At 33.3% G+C, this 24,251-nt stretch overlaps 1 protein-coding gene across 1 annotated transcript in view; it reads right to left on the reverse strand.

Annotated features, from left to right (window-relative positions):
* Positions 1–23,682, reverse strand: part of LOC143915144 (uncharacterized) — a 117,009-nt gene extending 93,327 nt beyond the window's left edge. Inside the window, exon 1 of the mRNA XM_077435612.1 lies at positions 23,408–23,682. The gene's annotated coding sequence lies outside the window, so the exon portion shown is untranslated. The remainder of the gene's footprint in view (positions 1–23,407) is intronic.
* Between the last annotated feature and the right edge of the window lie 569 nt (positions 23,683–24,251).

Here is a 24,251-nt window from a genome sequence, read left to right on the forward strand (position 1 = left end):
ATTTACCGTCAAACTTCATAAACCAGTAAAAGGTCAATGTTTTTTCATACCACCGGTATACCGGTATATACCGGTAAATGGAAAAAAGTTTTTTCGTAGATTAGATTTACTTTTCCTAAAAACGTTAGCATAGCTTGAATCGTAAATAATTAAAAATATATAAAATCAATAACTAGAATAATTCATAATATAAACCGCTTAAAAATGACTAATCTAATAGTAAACATTTTATTAAATTTATTTGAATAGTTTTATTTGTTTTTTTATCAAATTCACTGTCACGAACAAGCAAACATAAATAGTAAGTCTCGTATAAAAAATAAATGTACACCCTTGGGGTCTGCGCCCCCTAGGGCTCCGCCCTCGGCGTCTGCACCCCCTAGGGATTCGCCCTCGGCACATACGCCCCCGGGAACTTCGAATCCTTTGAATCGGAAGAAAGCGAATTATTTGTTCGATGACGTCAGAACAATAGACTGTTGACGAAAAATACGTAAGTACATAAATACATACATACAACTTTAATGTTTTATATAGTAGATGCAATAATATGCCTGTGCATATATGTATGTACATATTTAATTCGGGATAAAATAGTTTCCGACAATTAATTTCCGGTAATTCATTTCCGACATTTTACCGATTTAAAGGTAAACCGGTATTCGAGTATTGCAGTCCCTAGTCGTCAGTGAAATGAAATATCCGAATACAAAAATTTAGTGATCGTAAGTCGAAAACTGTAGACGAATATTTGTATTTTTATTATTGGTTTAAAATAACATGTTGCAACAAATATAAAATTATAGCCAGCGGCGGGATTCTCCATAAGAATCCATAAAACGAAACTCAATTATGAAAGGAAGTCAATTATTTTCCTATAATTTACACTTCAGGTGTACTAAAGTTGGATATTTTTTTCAAAATTTAAATGCAACATTTAAAAAACTTCGATTTAGCAAAGTCGGTTGAGGAATGCTAATTTTTGAAATTTCAATTCGATTAAAGTAAATTTAACGACCGTTTTCATTAACCGCTCAACGGCCGGCGCGTTAATGCAAGCAATAAAAAAAATTTCATTAAAAAATTAACCGAAGAAACGCATTTAAAAATATTACGCAAAAAAACCAACATCGAGAACGAATCGGCATTGAATCCAATTAAAATTAAAAGCGCACAAATCGTTTCGCGAAAACCGCTCAATTTCCTCAAACGTCCATTTGCCCAAGTCGGTGCGTTGCGTTCGCATCTTATTTATACATCTGGCATTAATTTTTAACAGTTCTTCCCTTCGAATCGGTATTGGAAGGGAATCGGAAAAATTTCATACGATATACAACAACATGCAAAAGCGTTTAAACACAGTCATTAAATTTTACCGGTCCGTTTTCAGCGCAGATGGTTAGCGTGTGCATATTTAAAAGAAAACGATGACCGTTTCGAACCGAAATACACACGCACAACAATAACGAAGAATATACGACATGTATAAATTTCTAAGAAGTGCTCTGAGGAGATACCGAAGCGACCTTTGCATCTCGAGAAATCGAGAAACGAAGGGACTTTATTGCGGTACTAAATTGCAGCATCATGTACATGTGAGAATTCTCATTGTGTTGTCCGTCAAGATCGTCCATTTAAGGACGAACGGACAACGGGAGATCGCAATTATATATATTTGAATGCGTTATACATATATAATATAACAATTTGTCCATAGAGCAATCATATAAGCAGCGAAAACAAAAACCGAGATGCCCTTATCTAATCAGGGTTGACCCCACAGACGAAAGATCAACAGGGGTGTGCGTCGACATTTACATCTACAGATTCGTATTCGTCATACTGAACAATTGCACTAATGATCGCTTCAAAACCATTCTTATTCAAAGCCAATTTTGTAACGTCAAGACGGTAATTCAAATTAGTCATCAAACCATATACAAACGTATACTATACATATGTACTTTCATTAAATATCCATATACGAAATTGACACCGTTTAATATTTTTCTTAAGACAGCATGACGCCTCTCTAAAAGTATCATTTTCAAAACAGTTAAGATAAAAGACAGCAACTGAAGATTGGTTCTGTTTATTAAAGAACCCTATTAAGAAGTTGGAACTACGACCCCAATTTTAGATAAAGTATTGAAGAAAAAACTAAAATAACAGACTGTGGAATGAGTGAGAGAATATTCTCAAATATCATTGTTTGATTACACTGAGCAACAAAAAATCACGTTTTTTCCATACCGGAGCGGAGAAATCGATCTTTACCAAGTTTGAGGCACTAAATTCGAATATGATAATGATTTTTGTTGCTTTTTTCTCATATATAAGATATTATAAAGCAGTTAAAAATCACAATCAATAAAAAAAACATTTGACTCACTTTTAGCAATCAAAAATCCAGTATTGCTGTGCGCCAAAAGTTAGTATTGGAATCAATAGTCAGATGTTTTTTCTTATTGATTGTAATTTTTTAATTGTAAGCTTTAAAATACATATAATTAATTATCTAGCGAATTTTGTATTGTAATATATAAAATCATTTTCCGTTCGAATTAGTACTTTTGGCACAGCAATACAAAATTTTTGAGTTAGAGACTACAAAAGCCAAAAATCTGTAAAAATTGCACAGTTTTTTAAAAGCTTATATGTATCTTATAAATGAGAAGAAAACAACAAAAATCAATGTAATATTCAAATTCAGTGGGTCTTTAGTAAGGATTGAATAGTCTCCGATCTGAAAACTATTTTTTTGCTCAGTGTTGTCGGATGAAAAAAAAGATAAATAATGAAATATTTTCTTTTTGAAATACATATAAGAAAAACCAACATTTGTAAACTTACTTATCTAAAAAAATGAACTTTAGATAAAAACGTGTAAAAATCTATTATTGGACTCGGATGTTACATATATTATTTATTTACTATTTGTTTTTTTATACATATCTATGTAGAGGATGTACATAGATATGTATAAAAATAGGTTGATTTTTCAATTAATAAAATAAAATAAAAAAATTGGAACTTAAAAGTAATCATCTCAAATAAATGCTAACAGTATTTTAGCATTCCAAATGCAAATCATGATCAATGGTATAAAATAATCAAATGTGCCGAAATTATTATTAATTATGAATATGAAAAGAATCATTTCAACTTGACCCGTTATACAAATTTCGTATGTAATTTAAATTACATACACTTCCAATTCGAATTCCAATCAAAATGTCATTACATAATGTGCAATTTTCAACGCAATCAACCGCGTCAAAGCAAACACCTACTTCCGGTAGTGCCAAAATTCACATAAATTACAAACAAATCTATTCCATACTAATGTATGCACATACATATATTGTATATAAAATACACAAATGATTTGGGAGCCATCGGTTTATAGGACACGAACCGTGTCATGAGTTTTCAACGTGTACGTGAGTTCACATCGGTAACTCGAGATCAAATATAATATAATGAATAAATCGTGAGAATGTTTCCAACATGTAATAATATTGTATGTTAAAAAAATAGCAAGCAATTCCGAATGCACATGTTCGTTTTGTGAGCGAAATAGCTCAATTTTATCACGGAAACTTTCAAAATAACGACGGAAAAATATGTCAAAAGCAAAAAAATAAAAACCAAACACACATACATATCTTACAAATGCTCACTGAATAACGATTCTCAGAAAGAGGCAGTCCCAATAATACCCGGCGTTTTTTACTTTCCTATCCCTGGATATTTCCATCGTTATCAAAGGACCGAATCTTCATTAGCTTTCAACACAAAAAAGAACATAAATTAGTCGAACGAGCTGTAGAATTAGATAGCACACACACATTCGTGCGAGTGTGTCGATAAATTAAACGTCGAAATAAAAATGCTTTTATAGACCTATCTACCTGTCTGACCGAGTAAAGCTACATCCACACGAACTGAAGCGACAAAAATATTTAAATGTTGCATTAATGGTACCCAAAAACGAACATAAAAAAAATACATGTTAAATTTGAGGAATATGTAAAGTATCGTGGAAGCACCCCACCAAAACTCGCCAGAAGATGTTTTAAAGCAAAAATGGTCGTTGCGATAGTATCTTCTGAGAAGGACCGTTTTTATCATATTAAAAATGTTAATTTATTATTATATAAAATTCTTGACTTTTGTAGAGTGGATTCATTATATTATAATTGTGCAAGTTATAAAGCCGACAGAGAGAGCAATTGGTTGGATGATTTATCACTCGTAGACACGTATCTGCAAGAACTAGTAAGTAGTAGGTCTCTTGAAAAGATCTATCACAGCAGTGTGAAAAGTATTCATTGGTACATTCTAATGGATCCGTAATGTGTAGACGTAACAGCAGTAGCCGGCAAAATCTATTCATATTATACAGCAGTACATCTCACCATAACGTATCAAACAAAAACAAAAAAAAAATTTTACCTCTGTGAAAATATACACGCACTTATTATTTATTTATTTATTTATTTAAAGTTTGGACCGTTGTAGCATTACAGGAATTCCTAATGCGCCACAATGGTCAAAAATATAACAGAAAAGACAAGAAACAAAATAATAAATTAGACATAACAAAAACAAAACATATATATACACAAACAACTAAAAATAATAATTATTATTATTATATATATTATTATTATATAGTGCGCATGCTTTATGAATATACTCGAAGATACGACGCAAGCAATATTGCGCCGTATCGCTGCGCTCTGTAATGTATATGTAAGACGATTTTGCCTTGCACGGCTCAAAACTTGTCTAAACGTGCGTTGCTGTATAGTATTAATAGAAGTTATATTTTCCGTGCACCGCTGTGCCGGTGTGTTGCCTTGCATTGCTGGATAATATGAATAGACCTTTAGACGTTTTAATTCATTCCCAAATATATTAAGACGATGATTTTGGTACAAAATATGGTTAACTATTGTCAACCATGATTTTTTGCTCACTTGCTTTGTAAGTTAATGGAGCTTATGGTCTATTGTTATTTGACAAACACCCAGCAAATGCTGAAAAATATTCATCACTATCAAAACATTTCATGCAAACAATTTATTTTAGAATGACAATGATTTTTGTTGGCTTGCTCTCGTTAACCACTCAAAAACGACAATAGCACTCCAAGGGTCGAGAGCAATTAAAACAGATTTTTGGCTTTTGCAGACTTTAATTCAAAACCTAGTATTATTGTGCCAAAAGTGAGTATTGGAATCAATGCTCAAATGTTTTTTCTATTGATGGTGATTTAGTATTGCTTTGAAATATTTATAATTAATTATATAGCGAATTTTAAAAGTCAAAAATATATATTTTCTTTACACATTTTTTGCTGTAATATTATGAGCAAATTTCACTAATTTTTCACTTTATCACGTTTATAAAGATTGGTTTTTTATGTGAATATTTTTTGTTTTCTCGAAATGTACTAATAAATGCTCCTGACTAATCCGCTCCGGTAAGTAAAAACGTGATTTTTCGTTGCTCAGTATTATTATTCCAATAAGCGATAACAATACTAGAATTATATGTACGACTAGACGAATAGACGCATTTCTACATAATTTGAACAAGAAAAAAATTGATGAATCCAAATGAGAAGTATATATTATAGAGAAACAAGCTTAGAAATAGGATGTCGACCGGATTGATTTGGTCAAAGTGCACATTCGAATATGGAACTAATGTCTCACCGGTATCCATCACTGTCATCTCCCTGTCAACACGATCGAAAAATATCACGTAGAGACATCATGGAATGGGTGTTTATACTTTAATATACTGACTTGTGCTATTTTAGAACCATTGCACATGCTATTACAGCAGTAGACTTAACTTCCACACACACACACACACACACACACGTGCAAAATGGAGTTTCGACTAGAGATAAATAAACGTAGTAGTCAAAGAGGAGGAAGCATGTGACGGCGTGGCTTTGGTTAGTCCCAAAGCCAATTTTTAAGAAAACAGCAAAAGTGCATTAAGGAGAAGTTAGATAATGTCCCGTCTGGAAGGAAGCTGCAGCATTCAGGTAGACTGCAGATAAGATGCATCGCCGCACAGGGTCGTCCCGATCGAGTTGCACTTTAGTGCTCTCGTCGAGATTTATGACTACTTGCGCAAACTGACCCACTATCCCAAGCACCAGTGGGTATATAAATATATTATATAATACATAGCCACTACCACATTTCAGTAGTCTGGGACAAGGTGACTGATGTTCGAATTTGAGCCACGTGACGTGCAAACGAGGACATGTGTGCTCCGAGAGGATGCAAATTCGATAAGTGAATAAAAAAAAGTAAGAGATTTTCGTATAAGGACAAACCACTTAGTTGGTATCAATTAGCAAAACGGTGGGTGACATGTATGGAGCAGAAGCTTCAGGTGGTTATTTTGGAGCATTTTTTTTATACATATACATATATAGGTATGCATAATGGAATTAAAATGAGAATAAATCGGAGATAAGACAAATCGATGCTCCGTCGTTAGTTGAAGATTTAATATGCAATGCGATATCGACGGGTTTTATAGTGCAATTAAGGTTGTAGAAAAATGTACCCATTAAATTCTTCCGCCGCTTGAATATTGGTTTCAAAAAAGCATTTCGAGATAAAGTCGACTGTTCTAATAGTCTACTTCCATTATTGAAAAGTTTCGTTTTTTTTTTTTTTTGTAACTCGATAGAAGGAGTGATTGGATGTTGTCAAAAAAAAATGTTCAGATACCCAAACGTACAATATACATAGATTTGAACATAACTCAAACCAATACACTTATACTTTGTACTATATATTACTTTTAAAATCATTACTATTTCAACACATTTGAAATTACCGTTTTTTTATAGGGGACGATTAAAATGCGCATTTATTGTATGAATTAAAAATATGTTATAGCATTTAAAAATATTAAAATATATGTATGTGCATCTACATCCTACATATTATATGCATATCTCGAATATTCACTTTCAAGACTTTGCCACGTCTCTTAAGCGTTATAATGACCAAGCACCATATTTTTATCATTTCATGTTTTTTAACTTCGCACTTTTTAATTGTTAAATGATTTAAACCATTCCTTTATATTAATACTACAAATAAAATATTGCTCAATGTAAAAATTTTAATTTAACAGAACTTTTTTTATTTGATGCGCAAATAATTCGTTCTAAGGAGCAACATTTTTTTATAAATGCTCCGTTAAATCGTACCATTTTGTATACATCCTCCCATCTTTATTCTTTTTTATTTGCCGGTTCTGTTCGTCAGGGTTTAATCTTGCAATCAATTTTTGAACCAAGTGTATCGATTTTATTAAAATTTCGATGAATTTCTACAATCGATGAATTTCTGCTGTAAATTAAAGACATAGGGGGTCGACCGGGCACATATCTCACCAGTATCCATCATTATTGGCGCATTAGGTTCTTCCTGTAAAGCCACAATGGTCCAAAACTACTATAAATAAATAAATTAAAATATGTATACACAAATCTATTTAAGAATAAAAACGTAATGCAAACTGCTATTTTTTCTTTCATAAAAGTATGAGGGAATGTATTCAAAGTAACAGTCGAAGAAACAAAAGTATGAAATGTTTTATTTTAACATCAACAACTTCAAAAAGTAATTTCTTCAACCTGTCATTGCTATCTGGGTGGTATATTTTTTTATTTATTTTTATTTTATATAACAATAACAAACTACTTCAGCTATTAAATATTTTGAGATAAGAAAGAGCATGCAAGAAAACAATCATTAAAAATACCCACTCATTGAATATAAAAATGGCAGTTTTTATTACAAAGACTGTTTCATTGCCATTATCGAGTGCAAAATATAGAATAGAAATCGAGTTTGATTGAAATATGTCAACGAATATATAATAATAATTTACATAAAAAGCAATTGCCAATATACATAAGTACATACATACATGTAGTATAATACGTTCTATGTCATTAAATTAGTTATGGTCTAAATTTAAAATAGAAAAAGTCAATATTGAGGTGACGACGTGTAGGTTTTTATCGTTCGATTCGAGCCCGCCATATATGCTAATTTAATGTACGAAAATTCGATAATAGTAGCAATAACGTGTCGAAACGATAACCAAACGCGAGTGCAAAAATAAAACAAACCCAAAAAGAAAAATAGCCGCAAAGTTTGACCCACCTGTGAAATGATTAAGAATCCCGACAAAGGATCGTCCAGGTATAAAAGGGGACCTCCCGAAACGGGCATGTAAGTCTATCTCGCAGATAACAAACAAAACAAAAATAAATACAAAAAGAGAGAACAAAATCTCCGAAACAACGAGCTGGACCGCAGGTAAAATTTATGGTATTTGACCCGGTGACTTTTTGCACTAAATTCGGCGACGTTCCCTTAACATTTATCAAGAGGCGCACTGAATCTTTAGGCGGAATTAAAAAAAATAAATATATTACCCCATTAGAAAAAAAGTTCGGGAAAAAACTGGGTGCAGGAAAAGGGGGGTAAGAACAAGACTTATCACTTAAAGAAATCTGGGAACCAGAGTCTTCCTCGGCGTCCTTTTCTGAAAATCAATAATTTGACCTTTAATGAAAGGCCAAACCAGTAGTGCGACGTTCGATAAATGCAAACAAAGAACGAATAGGTCATAAATATACATAAGAAATGATAAGGATAACACTTTCTTAATATATAATATGTATAATTTTAATTTAAATTGGGTCAAATACAATTTATGTAAAACTAATTAAGTTCCAATCAACCGTTTTCACAATGAATTTATATAATTAAAATTCTATAATAATGCTATATAAGTAAAATATACTTTTGGGACTTATCAGATATGAGAAAAGCTGAATATTATATTAAATGATAGCATAAATAATTCCCAATATATGTATATTTAGTATCAAAAATGGATCAAACTCCACATACGTAAATCAGTTTTTGTCTACAAAATGTTGCTTCTTTCAAGATTGGTTTTCAATATTTATGCGATTTGTAGTTTATAAACCAGTCAAAACTTCATCTCTGTCAAATTACAAATTGCAAAATATATTAAAGCGTAATGAAGTGAAAATGTATATGAATAAGCCTCTACATAACCAGCAGCGTGGACTAGTAGTTAGCATATAATGTTTTCGAGCCAGACCTTGGTTTGTGACTCCAAGTCGATCGTTTCCTTTCAGAGTTAGCCAATGTTTTCAGATTTTCATATTTCGAGCAAATTCATACAAACATTATGCACAGTGACATCTATGCAGAAATTTTTGCAAGATCTAATTATAGAAATTGGCGAACTGCAAGACGATGAATAGCTCGAAATTTGCGAGAAATGGGTAAGGGTTGCCAATTTTTTGGAATCGTTTCAATGAAAATCAGGTAAAATGGCAAACTCTGATAGGAAACGATCGACCTGGAGCACATTTCCAAGGTTATTAGCAACCGGTGAGATTGAACCCGTGACCACTTTGTTCGAAAGTATTATATGCTACCCACTAGTCTATGCTGCTCGTTAGCACTTTGAAACCAATAAAGAGCTTATTATAATAAAAATACAGTAAAAATGTATATGACAGATAATGAGAGCCTATAATGCAAATTTTATGAGATATAGTGTGAAAATTATAAATATATAGGTATTTAAAGAATTAAAATCTGACATAATATTAAGATATATAAATTATTATTTTTAATAAAAATACCAATAATTTTATTTTACTACCGCCATCTATGTATACAACTAAAGACTACATAGACGTCACCCAGATTTCAAATTTTCAAACTTCAAACGCGTTTTAAACGATATTTTATCTCTATCGTAATGGCGGAGGATCCATTTACTTATATTGATGACCAAAACGAGCAATATGGCAAAGTATGCAAACGATCGTATAAGAAGCAAATTTTTTCCTGAATTGTAATCGTAAGTGAAAAGTAAAGGAGGTTTATAAAAATGAGTAGAGGATGGAAAGGCAAACAAAATCACTATCGGTGGCCAAACCTCGCAAAATTGCAAAGTTTCAAAGCAATCGGAATAATGTAGGAAGTTTGTCAGACCAATTGACGAAGTAAAACTTATAAAAACCTTGTAATAATAAAAATTTACTTTGTTGTTGACTTGTCATATTGTGCGCATATACATATTATACATACATACGTACATACATTGAATAAATTTAAGTAAAGATCACTTTTAATAAGTTATTTTACCCGTAGAAGTACCGGACCACTGCGCACGTGCAAAATCGTCGTAAAAATTAGTGTAGTATGCAGTCTCGTGTAATCGGCGGCAATTAAACAATAAGACCGCGTGTTCGCCGAACCGGAGCGGTTCTTCTAAATAAATCCACGTGGATTAAGTGAGCGGCGCACAGTAAATGAACTGTGGCCCTCCATTAAAATGGTAATGCAATACTTTGTTATGGTAATGCACCGGTCGACGGTGCACACTGACAAAGGGGCTGCTCCCTAGCCGTGCAAGTATCGCAAACAAGTACCTGTGCATAGTGCATTGTGCACGCATTGTCTTCGCCAGAGGTGATGCAATGCACCACTGTGCGCTGATTAATTGCCTGATTCCGTGACCCAACAGCCGTGTACCATTTCATGGAGATTGCCACGCCGTGTATATGTGGAAGCTGATGGGATTTCGATGAATTGGTCATTTAAAGTCACTAAAGCAGAAGTGACGTTGCTTATCTACCGTAAAGTGGTCCATGATCAAGCTAAAGATCAGTTGACTCAGTACTGACCCTTGATGGACTCCAACCTCCACACCGAACATAGTTCAGTGATTATTATGCAAAAAGCGATCCCGCACACGTCACTAAAATCTCGATCACGGAACATCTGGCACCCTCAAATTCCATACATCGAGAGTTACTCAAGCAAACTATTATACTAAAGAGAACTTAAAGTGCCTTATAAAATTCCATATTCGCGATTTTCGTGTGCGCAATCGCATTGTGCGAAATAGAGCGAAAACACACTGAGTGGTATGGGATGTCATGTGTCCTTGTCTTCCCAATGTGCACGTGCAGAATGAATTTGTTTAGGAGGTCGCACGTGTAATCATATCCATATACAACCGACAAGTTCTCCTACATTTTTTCAAATATGAGATTCACCGTTATCGATCACAAGGAAGAAATATCGAAAAAACTCCAAGGAGTGATATTTGGGTCTATGTACCATGATCCAACTAGGGGTGCTGCGTTTTTTTCGCATGTTCGAAAGTATTTAAAATAAAACACGTACCTTGTCCTACTCAGTGTGTTTTCGCGCATAGTCCGTTTACCTTAAAGTGATCCATGATCAAGTTAAAGATCAGTCGACTTAGTACTGACCCTTGTTGGACTCCAACCTTCACGCCGAACAAATGTATTGCTTGCCGAATTCGCGAGAGGGAGGTGATACCGATTTTATGAGCAAATAGCAATAGCATAATTTGTACAATACTACACCAAATTTGATGACTCCAATCTTTTGACCACATTTTTGTACGGAATCAATGATCCAAACGGCTTTGTTTATCGTTCGACATCTGACTAATATTTCAATGAAGCTTTCACGAAATTTTGTAACGTCTAGTAACCAAATACCCATTCTGACACCGAAACTCAGAGCCGATTTGTGACGGAATATACATAAATACTTAGATATACAGGTAAATATACCTACGTCGAATAGCTTTATACCAAACATTTTTCGAACGTTCAACTTTCCCTTTTGAATTTCGCCGATTGACGGAACACTCTGAAACTTTTCGGAATATTTATAAAACGCAAACACCCGAAATACCCAGAGACGCTATTTTTTCCTCTCCCGACGGTGAATGTAATTGACGTTTAAGCGGTGACACTCCTGCCGACTTTGAGCAGAGTTAAAAATTTTAATTTCCCCTCGGCGAACTCGGGAAAGGGTTCTAATTTTCGACTTGCCGCCTTGTCTGAGGCCGAAGGGAAAGAAAAGGGAGAAATGCCAGGGGACGAGGACCTTTTAATCCCCGAGGCTCACCCCGGGGTGTCACTCATTAGTCGGCCAACTTTGGCAAAGGGAGAGAGAGATCCGACACCTGGAGTACACATAGAGGGCCTGGCTCATTATTGGCCCAAAAAGTAATCGCATGCAAATAAACGGGAGTGCGAATTGGAATTGAGGGGTGAAAATCACCAGGATATTGATCTACGATTCCATGGATGCATGTATATGTATGTATAGTGTGATGTATGATGTTTTTGGACCGGATGGAAGCGGATCCTTTGTATTGAAATAAACGACAAACGAGACTTCCCGTTAAGTTTTAAACTCTCTCGGTTTAAATTCGTTACAAGTCTATGGCTGGAGTGCGGCTGGCTCGAGGCCAAAACGGTCGCTTTTAAAACGATACACTTTTCCCGTGTGTGTGTCGTCGCCGATATGATTAAAACGTTGAACTTCGCTCGAACAAATCGTCGTCGGCGTCTAAATCAACTCTATAACGAGATCGGAATAGTTGAAAAGTTTCCGTGATACAGAAATGCTTGAAGCATTTCCGAAAAGTTTGTATAAGACATTAATTTTATTTTATATACCAACATACATACAATCCATGTTAACTGTCAACGAACACAAACTTTATCTCATTTCAGTTGATTTTGCGAGCTTTAAGGCATAAATAGCTGAAAGTGTGGAGAAGCTGTAACGTAGGGGATCAACCGAACACTATTCGATCAAAATACTTTAGTTGAGTGGATATTTTTCTTTATTGCGAAAATGAATGAAAGAAACTAGGGAAAGAGTAGGCCGATTGATTTTATGTAGTATTATCTCAAAAATTAAGTCAGATAAAATCAGCAAATTCTAAAAGGAAGCGATTGATTTGAGTTATAGAATCAACCAAATCTCTACAACAGAAATCTAATAATGAAAATCTACTATGAAAAGGTGAACTTTCATCAATTTTTCCCCTACCCAATTCTATCTCGTGATCAGAGATCGGCGGACAAATTGCTTCTTGCCCACAAAAAATGGTTCAATATTGTCAACCTATTTTTTTGCTCTCTTGCTATGTAGGACAATAGTGATTGATAATAGTGAACCATTTTTTTAGAAACCGATTCGATTATTTTATGTATTTTTGTGTTTAGTGCCAACCCTTGACACTACCCTCTTAAATATATAACAAACTAAGGAAAAATATTGACTTTTTTCAATTCCATTAGCATCACAGGATATTTTTACTAACCTCTTCTTACTTTCACTTACGATTTCTAGTCAGAAGAAAGTTGGGTTCTTATCCAATCGTTTTCAAACTTTGCCATTTTGCTCGGTTTGGTTATCAATATATGCGGAAATGTCACGTTTGAAAAAACTACATCTTCGTTCACGGTGACGTCTATCGTCCACACTGTCGCATTTGTCCACACTGTTCTGATAGTTTTTTCCCTTTTCGCCCCCCTCTCGCTATGGCAGATTGAGCACTTTGCCATACTCATGATCAAAATTTACGGATAGAATTGGTGATTTATCAATTTAGAGAACTCTTCGTATTAACCCAACCAATAAACAAATCAAAATAATTTGTAAATAATAATTATTAGATGTCACTGTGAAGAAACCAAAATTAATTTCGAGTCATAGTCTCAATCACGAAAGAGCGCGCACCGGTGCGCTTATGGCGATTAAGTGGCTAAAGAATCCTAGCCACCGATATCTGCTCATGATAGTCTTCGAAGTTGGCTGGGTACTCGTCATATAACAATAGATCGCTCCATTAGTATACAAAGCAAGAGAGAAAAAGCATAGTTGACAATAGTGAACCATTTTTTGTGCCAAAAGTATCATCCCAACGCCTATCTTTGCTCGTGATACTCTAACTTAAACCATGAACTTTAACTTAGAACATGGATGTTAATTTTTTTGATATTTCTTACTTTTGTTTTTTAACTTTCACCAGTAATTTGACTAATCTACTATAAAAATAAAAATACTATTCCACTACGCAAATCTACACTTATCAGTCGATAATGGTACCTCAACAAACCATAGAGGGTTTTCGAAAGAGCTCAAAGTCCAACATATCCACATTTTATACTCGGTATTACGAAATATAATGAAGTCAATGTCAATATAATGAATTCAACTTGCATAGTATCCGAAACTTCGAACTAAACCCAAAAAAACACACACAAATGAAACCCAAAATTTTCGAAACAATTAAAATACAACGATATGGATCAAAACTTCACCCTCCGCATCATTCCGGCCGTAACGTGTTAACACGAATTATGAAAATTCAACACGTAAAAAAGTTCGATGCTCATTACCATACAAATTGTAATGGGAATACGTGACTGCGTAACAATGCAAATGTTCGTGCGGTTCGTTTTGTAACCATCAAAACAATACGCGAACCATCACAACACCAAAGTTTCGACACCAAACTATGGTCATCCTTCTCACATATCACATAGACACATACATACATATAACACAATGCGCGTATGTATTTTTACCGAATTCGAAACGAGAGAAGGGAAGAGAGATAGAGAGAGAGAAACGGGAAAGTAAGACAAGACGACGCGGATGTCTCAATCGCTTCAGATGTGGAAACCGTATATAAAAATAAGAAGTTACCGAGAAAGTTTCTCAAAAGTTAGCCGATCAAGATACAAGTCGGCGGTTATTAATTTGGAAGTGTCGTGGCAGTCCCTAGAGGTCTTTCTATCGTGAAATCTTAATCGCTTGACCGCTAAGACAGCTCGAAATAACCACAAACTAAATCCTCGTATCTTTGACTGGAGGAGATCAATTCACCAAATTCAAACTCCATAATCCCACGACGTTTATTTCAAGTTTATAAATCGGACTCGTTCCAGCAGATGATACCAGATCATGAGGTAACTGAAAAAACTACAATTACACGTAGATACATTGAATATAGTATGATCGGCAATCAGCTGCTGGATTATGTCCTATTGAGTATTGTCTAAGATTAGGTTAATTTACAATCCCAATAAAAAATAGCCTGTATTAGTCAAATATAATAAATAACTAAGAAGGCTTATATAAAACCGATTATTTATATGATATTTAAATTAGTCATGATCAGAGTGTGAAGGTTTTATGTTTGGCATTGATTTCTACAGCCTGTTTTATACTTGAACAAATCAACTTCTATCTACTATTAAATATATTCACATATGTATATCTAATGATTTAGTATAAAATATTGTTTTATGGTTAATGTTTGCATCTCTAATATTTCAAACTAAGCATTTATTATTTATTTATATTGTTATTTATATATCTTACATATAAAAAAACTAAAGTTGGTAAAAGGTACATGTGTACCTACGTATTTTTCGTCAATTTAATTAATAGTCGACAGTCTATTGTTCTGACGTCATCGAACAAATCGCTTTTTTCAAATCGGAACTCGCTTTTTTCCGATCCAAAATAAAATCATAAAACGATCATAAAACTATTCAAATAAATGTAATCAAATATGTATTATTAGATTAGTCATGTTTATATTACAAATACCGAGTGAAGCAGGGTAATAAAGCTAGTATATATATAATATCAGTATTCTGTCTGAGTTGACGCTCGCCGTACAATAATAGTCGTTTCAATTCGGCATGCATATGTACGTCACAGCTAAACCACTGCCAAAACGTATATACGAATATAATAACTAGTCACCGGAGCCTGAGGGGGCCGTGTATTGTTCAAAGGTTGTAAATGCATTGTTAAAGGTTTGCCGAACAATGGATAGCACTGTGACTATCCTACCTCTAATAATAACAAAAGAAAAAAACTTCTATATATACTATTCGATACCAATTTTTTCACTAGGCAAATAGACGGCGCTAAATCTCTGAGAATTTAACGCCTTTTATTGATAATTTATTATACTAATTAATTAATTAAAATCTATTTATTTAATTGATTAATTAAAATCTATTTATTTAATTATTTGATTAAAATTTATTTAATTACTTAATTAATTTATTTTTTAATCGGCGTTTTATATTGTTCATATGTAGGTAGGTAGGTAGTTTTCACCATTTTTACATACCACCTTTACGTTTCACATGGCTTTCGTGTTAGTGGTCATTTTTATCTCTTATCCGATCGTTTTCATACTTTGCCATATTGCTAATTTTGGTCATCAATACACGTTAATGTATCGTCTGCCATTACGTGGGAGATAAAATATCGTATACAACGCGTTTTAAAAACGGGGAAAGTAAATCTTCCTGACGTTTAACAAGCGTTGTTTAACAAGGCGTAAACTGTTCGCCATGACACGGCCTTATCAGATTTTAATTGTTTAAACGCCTATAATTCACTCTATATTTTATGAAATTTGCACTATTGGTTCTCGTTATCTCTAATATATAATAAATATTTATAGTTTTAACTCTCATATGTATATATAAATTTCAAATTTGGCGTGTAGCTTCTTGTAGGGTAATACACGATATATATTGATTTTTGGCCAAATATGTCATTTTTCATATTAAACAATTACATATATGTAAATCTTAAATTAAAAATAATTAAAAAAAAATATTATGGTTAAAAAAGCGTTATTTTAAACCCAACTGTGTATGTATGTATGTACATATATGCACGTGCAAAATAATTTGAATAAATGCAAGTTGAATTTCGCTCCAATTTTTATCATCACTTTTTGCCGACGCAGACCTGCATCGAGGACTCCTCTTTAGCATATTTTTTATGGTGCTAAAAGTTTCGTCATTAATGCAGCCGGTTTCCGGGAAAGTTTTACGTGTAAATATTTGCGCGGAGCGGGTTAATTGCTCGGGAAACCGGGAAACCAGGACCGGCTCTCGGAAAATCCCCAGCCTCCGTTTCTCTCATTCTCGGATATCATCACGTGTTATCTCCGACAGAAAAAAAGACGCAATTAGAAGCTGACGCCGGCTGCCGACGCGCTTTTTTCCCACTTTCGCCCGAACGGAATTTCATTACCATAAAGTTTTTATGGTAATGAAATTGATCCATCTATGGCACGACGAATTATTCCAATAATTTAATTTCCGAACATCGAAGATTCGTTACAAAACGACTCGAACTGAAACATGCATTACATCACTTTACAAACACATACCTACATACATTCTTTTCATTTTATCTTAATGACAGTTTTTCATTAGTAAAAACCATTCCCACAACACTTAAATATGTAATAAAAGTCAATTTGAACATGAAAAAACTACAGCGATACTTCAAAAAAAAAATGTTCAAGCATAAAAAACACGCATATCTCGCTACGATTAATTTGCATACGTAATATCGTATTTAATTTCAATTTGCGAATTTTATCCGATTCATTTTTCATACCGCCCATTCTGTTTAAAAAAAATGCAAGTCCCACGATGAATTAGCCGTAACGTAATTTATTATTATTAACCATAAAAAAGGCTTTTCAACAGCTAATCAAAAAAAAAAAATCTAACACACAACATATTTCACGTTCGTTGACACCTGATTTGCCACCGAATTTGGCCAACGATCCACATTGAGATTAATCTTTCAATCTCGATGGGCAACATTGTGCATTGTACCGAAGTCCGGATCAAATCTCTGCTATATTATAATATAAGACAGGTATACAAAAAGACTGGTTTCTTTTTAAAAATCCGCTGAATAAGCCGTTCGGTAGCGACTTTGTGCTCAGGGTGTGCGATAACTCTTTTTATGATAACATCTAGTTTTATTTGTCGCCACGGCCGACATCTTTCTTCCCTGGCTTTTAACGTCTTCCTCTCTTTCTTTCCTTTCTTCGGCCACACAATTAATTCCCCGACGAGAATAATAGCCTCAGATTAAACGATTCGTGAAGGAACAATATTTTCCTCGCGTATATAACCGGAATGAATCACCGACGGGTGACATTTGTCTCCTATACATTGTAGATACATAATTCGAATTCCGGTTCAATTAATTCCACACAAAATTATCACCGTTATTAAAAAGAACCGTAAAAAAGCGTCAAATAATCGACACGCTCTACGAGTCTCTTATCTGGAAAAATTTCGATTAAAATTCTAATGATGTGTGTAAATTGTGCTTGTTTCGAATTTGGCTACCGGCATTTTTTCGATAGAATTTTTTTTGTCGTCGAAACAAATTCTTATATGATTACTTCACACTCAACGCCGAGTTGAGTTTTCATTCAATTTTATTCGACATGCATAATTCAAATCGAAAATTTGTATCATATTAATCTAAAGCAGAAAGTTTTCAACCGATGCTTTTATCTAGTAATGAAGTGAATGTACAATTTAGATGCAAAATATACTCGACACAACGAGAAGAAGCAAATAATAGCCTTGTAAAAAAACAAACCCCTTTTTTAGTTTTGTATATAATATTAAGATATATAAATTATTATTTTGAATAAAAATACCAATAATTTTATTTTACTACCGCCATCTATGTACCGCCATCTAAAGACTACATAGACGTCACCCAGATTTCAAATTTGCAAACTTCAAACGCGTCTTAAACGATATTTTATCTCTATCGTAATGGCGGAGGATCCATTTACTTATATTGATGACCAAAATGAGCAATATGGCAAAGTATGAAAACGATCGGATAAGAGGCAAATTTTTACCTGAATTGTAATCGTAAGTGAAAAGTAAAGGAGGTTTATAAAAATGAGTAGAGGATGGAAAGGCAAACAAAATCACTATCGGTGGCCAAACCTCGCAAAATTGCAAAGTTTCAAAGCGATCGGAATAATGTAGGAAGTTTTTCAGACCAATTGGCGAAGTGAAACTTAAGGCGGAGGATCCATTTACTTATATTGATGACCAAAATGAGCAATATGGCAAAGTATGAAAACGATCGGATAAGAGGCAAATTTTTACCTGAATTGAAATCGTAAGTGAAACGTAAAGAAGGTTTGTATAAAACAAAATAATTAGTTATGAGAATTGAGATGGCGACAATTAGTTATGCAGTTAGTAGCTAGAAGATATGAACCTAGAAGAATTAAAGAAATTTGGTCAGCATGAGTTCTAAAATGGTACCCAAAAGAGTGTAAAGCCACATTTCCAAGGTAAAATGTCATTTGAGTAGTTTTGCTCGAAATTAAATTAAGACTAGTTAGACTCTAGCTGTGAATGGACGTGTCTTATGTCATTGTTAATTCGTACGATATTATAAGCATAGACAATTGGTTAGCGTATAATGTTTTCGAACAAAAAAACCCTTGCCGCATACCATTCCGTGTGTCTGCGCCCTTACATGGGGCATTGATTTTTGAGCTGTTTATTTCGAACAACTGTTTTTAAGCAATTCGAAGGATACTCAAGGCCACAAATAAGATGATTAGATTAAATCAAGAAAAAAAATATAGAAGCCTACATTCAGCAGTGGACGATGAATTATGATCGTGATGATGATGACATACATACATACTACATACAAAACGTATAAAATCAATCGTTAAATTGTATAAAGCCATACACATATTAAACACTACATAAATCTACCATGAAAACTATACTGATAATCAGTGGTGTAGTGCTAAATAAAAAAGAACCAGGTCGGTGTTTAATTTTTACGACCCCCCCCCCTCCCACTTTTTTCTTTACTAAAAAAAAGGTTGTATCCTAATATTGGTAGTTCAAATATTTATAAAAAAAATCAAATAATAATTAACAAATATTCTTACTTGTTGAAATTATGATGTATTTTCTTATATTTTATAAAAACTTCCATAATGTATCCTCTTCAATAGTTTTGATTTTGCAAAACCCGTGTTTGTGTGTCAACAGCAACATTTCTTTTAAGCAATGCTAAAACTATATACATATATATGTATACATATGTCAAAAAACTATCAAATTTTAACATGTGAATTCAGAGATGACTATTCATTTAAGCTGAGTTCCCTCATATTATCTATTCTCAAGTGCGTATGGTCAATAGTTCACAGAATGTTTTCTATCGAAGTTTTGTGTGGTTTTAGATAAAAAAGCCAATAAATTTCATTAGACGTCTTTTAAGTTTTGAATGTGCTCAGATTACTATTCGATTGTGATCATCGAGTGTTAGAACGAGAGTCTGCTCACAATATTTGGAATACAAAATTTTAATCGAAATATTTTTTAATTGTACTCGAAAAACAATTTTTATATTAATCAAAGTACCAGAGCGGCGACCCGGCTCAAAAACAAGTACCAAGGCGGCGACCTGGCCCGACTACACCACTGCTGATAATATATTAAAGGTATTTATGTAAATGCTCCTCGGCAGCATTAACGATCATAATAATACTTATCAGCCCCATTAAGCATAGCCATTTAACAAAATACGAAAATCATTTTTTACAATACGAACCGGCATCGTTGTATTAAAATATTCTCATTGAAATACATACAAATTTTGCAATTCGATTCGAGACATTTGCCGTTCGAAGCGCGTCAGTTTATTGCGCCGCGTCGCGAAAACGACGTATGCAAAATTGAAGATGGCGGCGTCCGAATCCAAAGTTTGCTTAATTAGATAATTCTAGGCGAATTGCGTCATGGCCGAGAAATGCAAATGTATGGAATTAGTCAAAGCGATTGGCCTGGGAAGATCATTAATCGGCGACAACAGGGCATAATCGAACCGACCGGTTAATCGTAGACCAGTAGACCGTACAGAAAATCAAACCAGAACAGAGCAGAAGGCCCACAACCCCACAATTATACAATTGATCAATCTTAATTAGACCGAATTAACTTATCAAACGTTGTGAGAGCGTATAACACACAACACACACACACATATAATCGAATTTCAGAAGTAAATTCCCGGTTAAATGGATTAATTTGATCAATCATCTTTATAGCGAACGACGAGCGTACATACATAGATACGTTGTAAGCTCTTATATTATTAGTTAGTTAATACACGAAATATGTACCCACTCGGGTATCGCAAATTAAGAACCAATTTAGATTAATCAGAAACTATACCATATACGTATATAATCGCTCTTAATAATAATTATATGACAGAATATAATAAATGAATCAGCAATAACATTTTGATTGTACCTTAATGTTCTATTAAAAAAAAGTACAATCTTTTATATGCAGTATGACTTATTTGGAAATGACAATAATTCTTCTCGAAGATAGTGAGTCAAAGCCTAGCATTATTATATTATATTACAAACATTATATTATATTATATTACAAATACCGAGCGAAGCCGGAAAAAAACACTGGTGTATAATATAATATACATATACACGTCCAATGTCTATACCCTTCAGGAATAAACACAGATTACCTAAACACAATCTGCTTTAGGTCATCGACTTTAGAGGGTCTTTAATTAATATTATGTATTAGATGTATTATGAACATTTATAAGGATTGTAAATAGGTTTTTGAGCTCTTTTTCCTATTATGCTGTAGATTAACATTAGAATAATATAATATTATGATTACTAACCAAATTAAATTAAATTGTAAAATAGAAAATGATCAGTAAATCAATAGCTATTAAAATATATGTAAGATGTATTGTGAACATAATTTCTTATTAATAAAAAGCATTTAAAAAAAAAAAAAAAAACAAATACACGTCTATTGAAAAATATTGTTTTAAAAACAAATATACGTATGTATGTATAGGCAATCCTTGTTCATCGTGATATCTACTCGTTGTTTGCTTTCGAATTTCATTGATTAGTTTTTTTTAGTATCCATAGCCAGCAGTATGGCTCAATGGTAGCGTGTATGTTTAGCACCAAGTGATCAGTGGGTTCGATCCGCTATACTGCTGGTTAGATTTGGGGGTTTGTGACTCCAAATCAATCGTTTCTTATCAGAGTTTGCCAATTTTATCTGATCATTGTTGAAACGGTTCCTCAAAATTGGCAAAAAATCATCTTTCCTTTTGTCACAAAATCTTCTGTATTTATTGTGTGTATAATTTATAAAAATTATGTACAAAATCTAAATCCATAGATATCTCAATGGATTAATTATGTAATTAATTAATTAATTGTTATTTCATGTTCTTCAGCTTCTGGAAATACAGTGATTTATGTAATAATAAAATGCTTCATGTTTGTAATGAATTGTCCAGGAAGGCGCATTGGGGTATATGTGTATGTAAAATAAAATAATATAATATGCATATGTATCAAAAACCAAATTGATTTTCTTTTATAAGTACATACAAATTTTAACATAACTTACTACATATGTATATCAATTATTTTCTGTCTGTACATACATCACGGCCGTAGCCAAGGGGGGGGGGGGGACTATGGGAGCGCTAGACCCTTAAATTTCAAAAAATATTATATTATAAATATGAGAATTATGTCTAGACATATCACTCGATCGTGAATGATTTATTTTCCCTTTGAATTGAACACACATATTCTATTTATTTTATTGAATAAACAAATAATCTAAAAAGTCAGAAAAATCCATTATGTCTAAGCTTGATATTCTAGTCGCGTGAAGTCCCTGGATAAATATTTCTTTTAAATATACATAATAACTCTAATATTCTACGAATTCTAGGAACAAAAAAAGCTTATATATATTATTTTAAAACACTTCGGAAGGAGGGTGTGTTTCAGCTCCCCCGCTCCTGAAAAAATTCGTGGCTACGGCCAGATGTACATACATATGTATATACACATATATACATACTTAAATATTCTGTAATTTTAAAACGTTTGAACAAAAAAATTACACGCCGAAAAACATCAAATAAATGAACAAAATTTTAAGCATATTTTTATATATTTACGAAACAATAAAATCTCCATATGAGCCGTTATTTTTGAAAGTGGCGTGAGTCCTCTTTACCTGATGTCGATAAACATCTCGCAAAACATTGAATACATATTATGTTTTGCGTTTAACAATAATTAAAAATGCTCTGTAATACGATTCATGATTCTGGACATAACGAATCAAAATAAATAATAACAAATTGTGAAAATCGAATATAAATAGTGATTTTGGAACTGAAAATTTCACTTTCAAATTTGACGTTTCATACATAAGTAAGTAGATAAAAATTTGCAACACTTAAAGTTGCATTACTTGACGTGCGCCTCAATTTTAGGTTGATTATAAATACATTGCACAAAAAAGTTTACGGTCAGAATTCCACGATCGTACATCAGTATTTTCCCAGATTATAAAAAAAATTACAAATTCTCATAATAAACGTCAGAACAATTTGAATACAGATTAAATCGCACTACATACAAATTTGATATCTAACTAACCTTTAGCGTGATTTTCTGACATTTCCATCAAACAACTACACAATAATAAAAACGTATAGTACATACATAAATAAAATAATCAACTCACCGAAGAAGACAACGAACAAACAACCACACCACTACTCGATCGGCAACAGGAATAAATTCAAACTCACAAACATACATATAACCGTTCCACGGAATCCAATCCGATTCCAGCGAATTCAATCAAAATTCAAAACAATCCAAATCCGAAGATGGGGAAAACGTTCGGGAAGCTTTTCCACTAATTTTCGCCAATATTCGAACACGCGTTCGCGAAATCGCAACCGAATTTTCGAAAAAACCGACACAAGCAACCTCCACGAAAGCCGTTGACTGACTGAGCTTGTAGCTTTCAAGCGCAACTTACACATGCGCTTTGGAAACGGGAGTGCGAGAGAGATGGCGATATGTAGCAATAGAGACGCGAGAAAGAGATGCATATATGCGATGCTTGTTTTGACGTTTGAGCTGCGGAGTTATTTGATCAAAAAGTGCATTTTCGAAACCATGAAAATTTTTGTATTTCTTTTAAAAAGAAGATCATCATGACTGTTGAAAAATTTAACCGGTTTTTTTAGCGACAAATCTGATGGAGGGCAAATAACGAATAGATATTTATTTATTTATTTATTTATTCTAAACAGACCTTTGTGGCATAACAGGAATTCCTAAAGCGCCACAATGGTCAAAATTATAACACAAAATAACAATTAAACATAAACATAAATACATCCATACATAAACATAAAAAATAGCATTTTAATAATAACAGATAAAGTAAAAATATCAAATAAAATATAACATAAGGAATGCCTTGCACCTACAGCCAGTTTCAATAAATATGTAAGAAACAACTACAAATACAAAACATCCCTGTAAGGCCCAAATGGAAGAGAGTTAATCAAAAT

This window comes from Arctopsyche grandis, chromosome 1 (genome assembly GCF_051622035.1).
Source record: "Arctopsyche grandis isolate Sample6627 chromosome 1, ASM5162203v2, whole genome shotgun sequence".
Classification (NCBI taxonomy): Eukaryota; Metazoa; Arthropoda; class Insecta; order Trichoptera; family Hydropsychidae; genus Arctopsyche; species Arctopsyche grandis.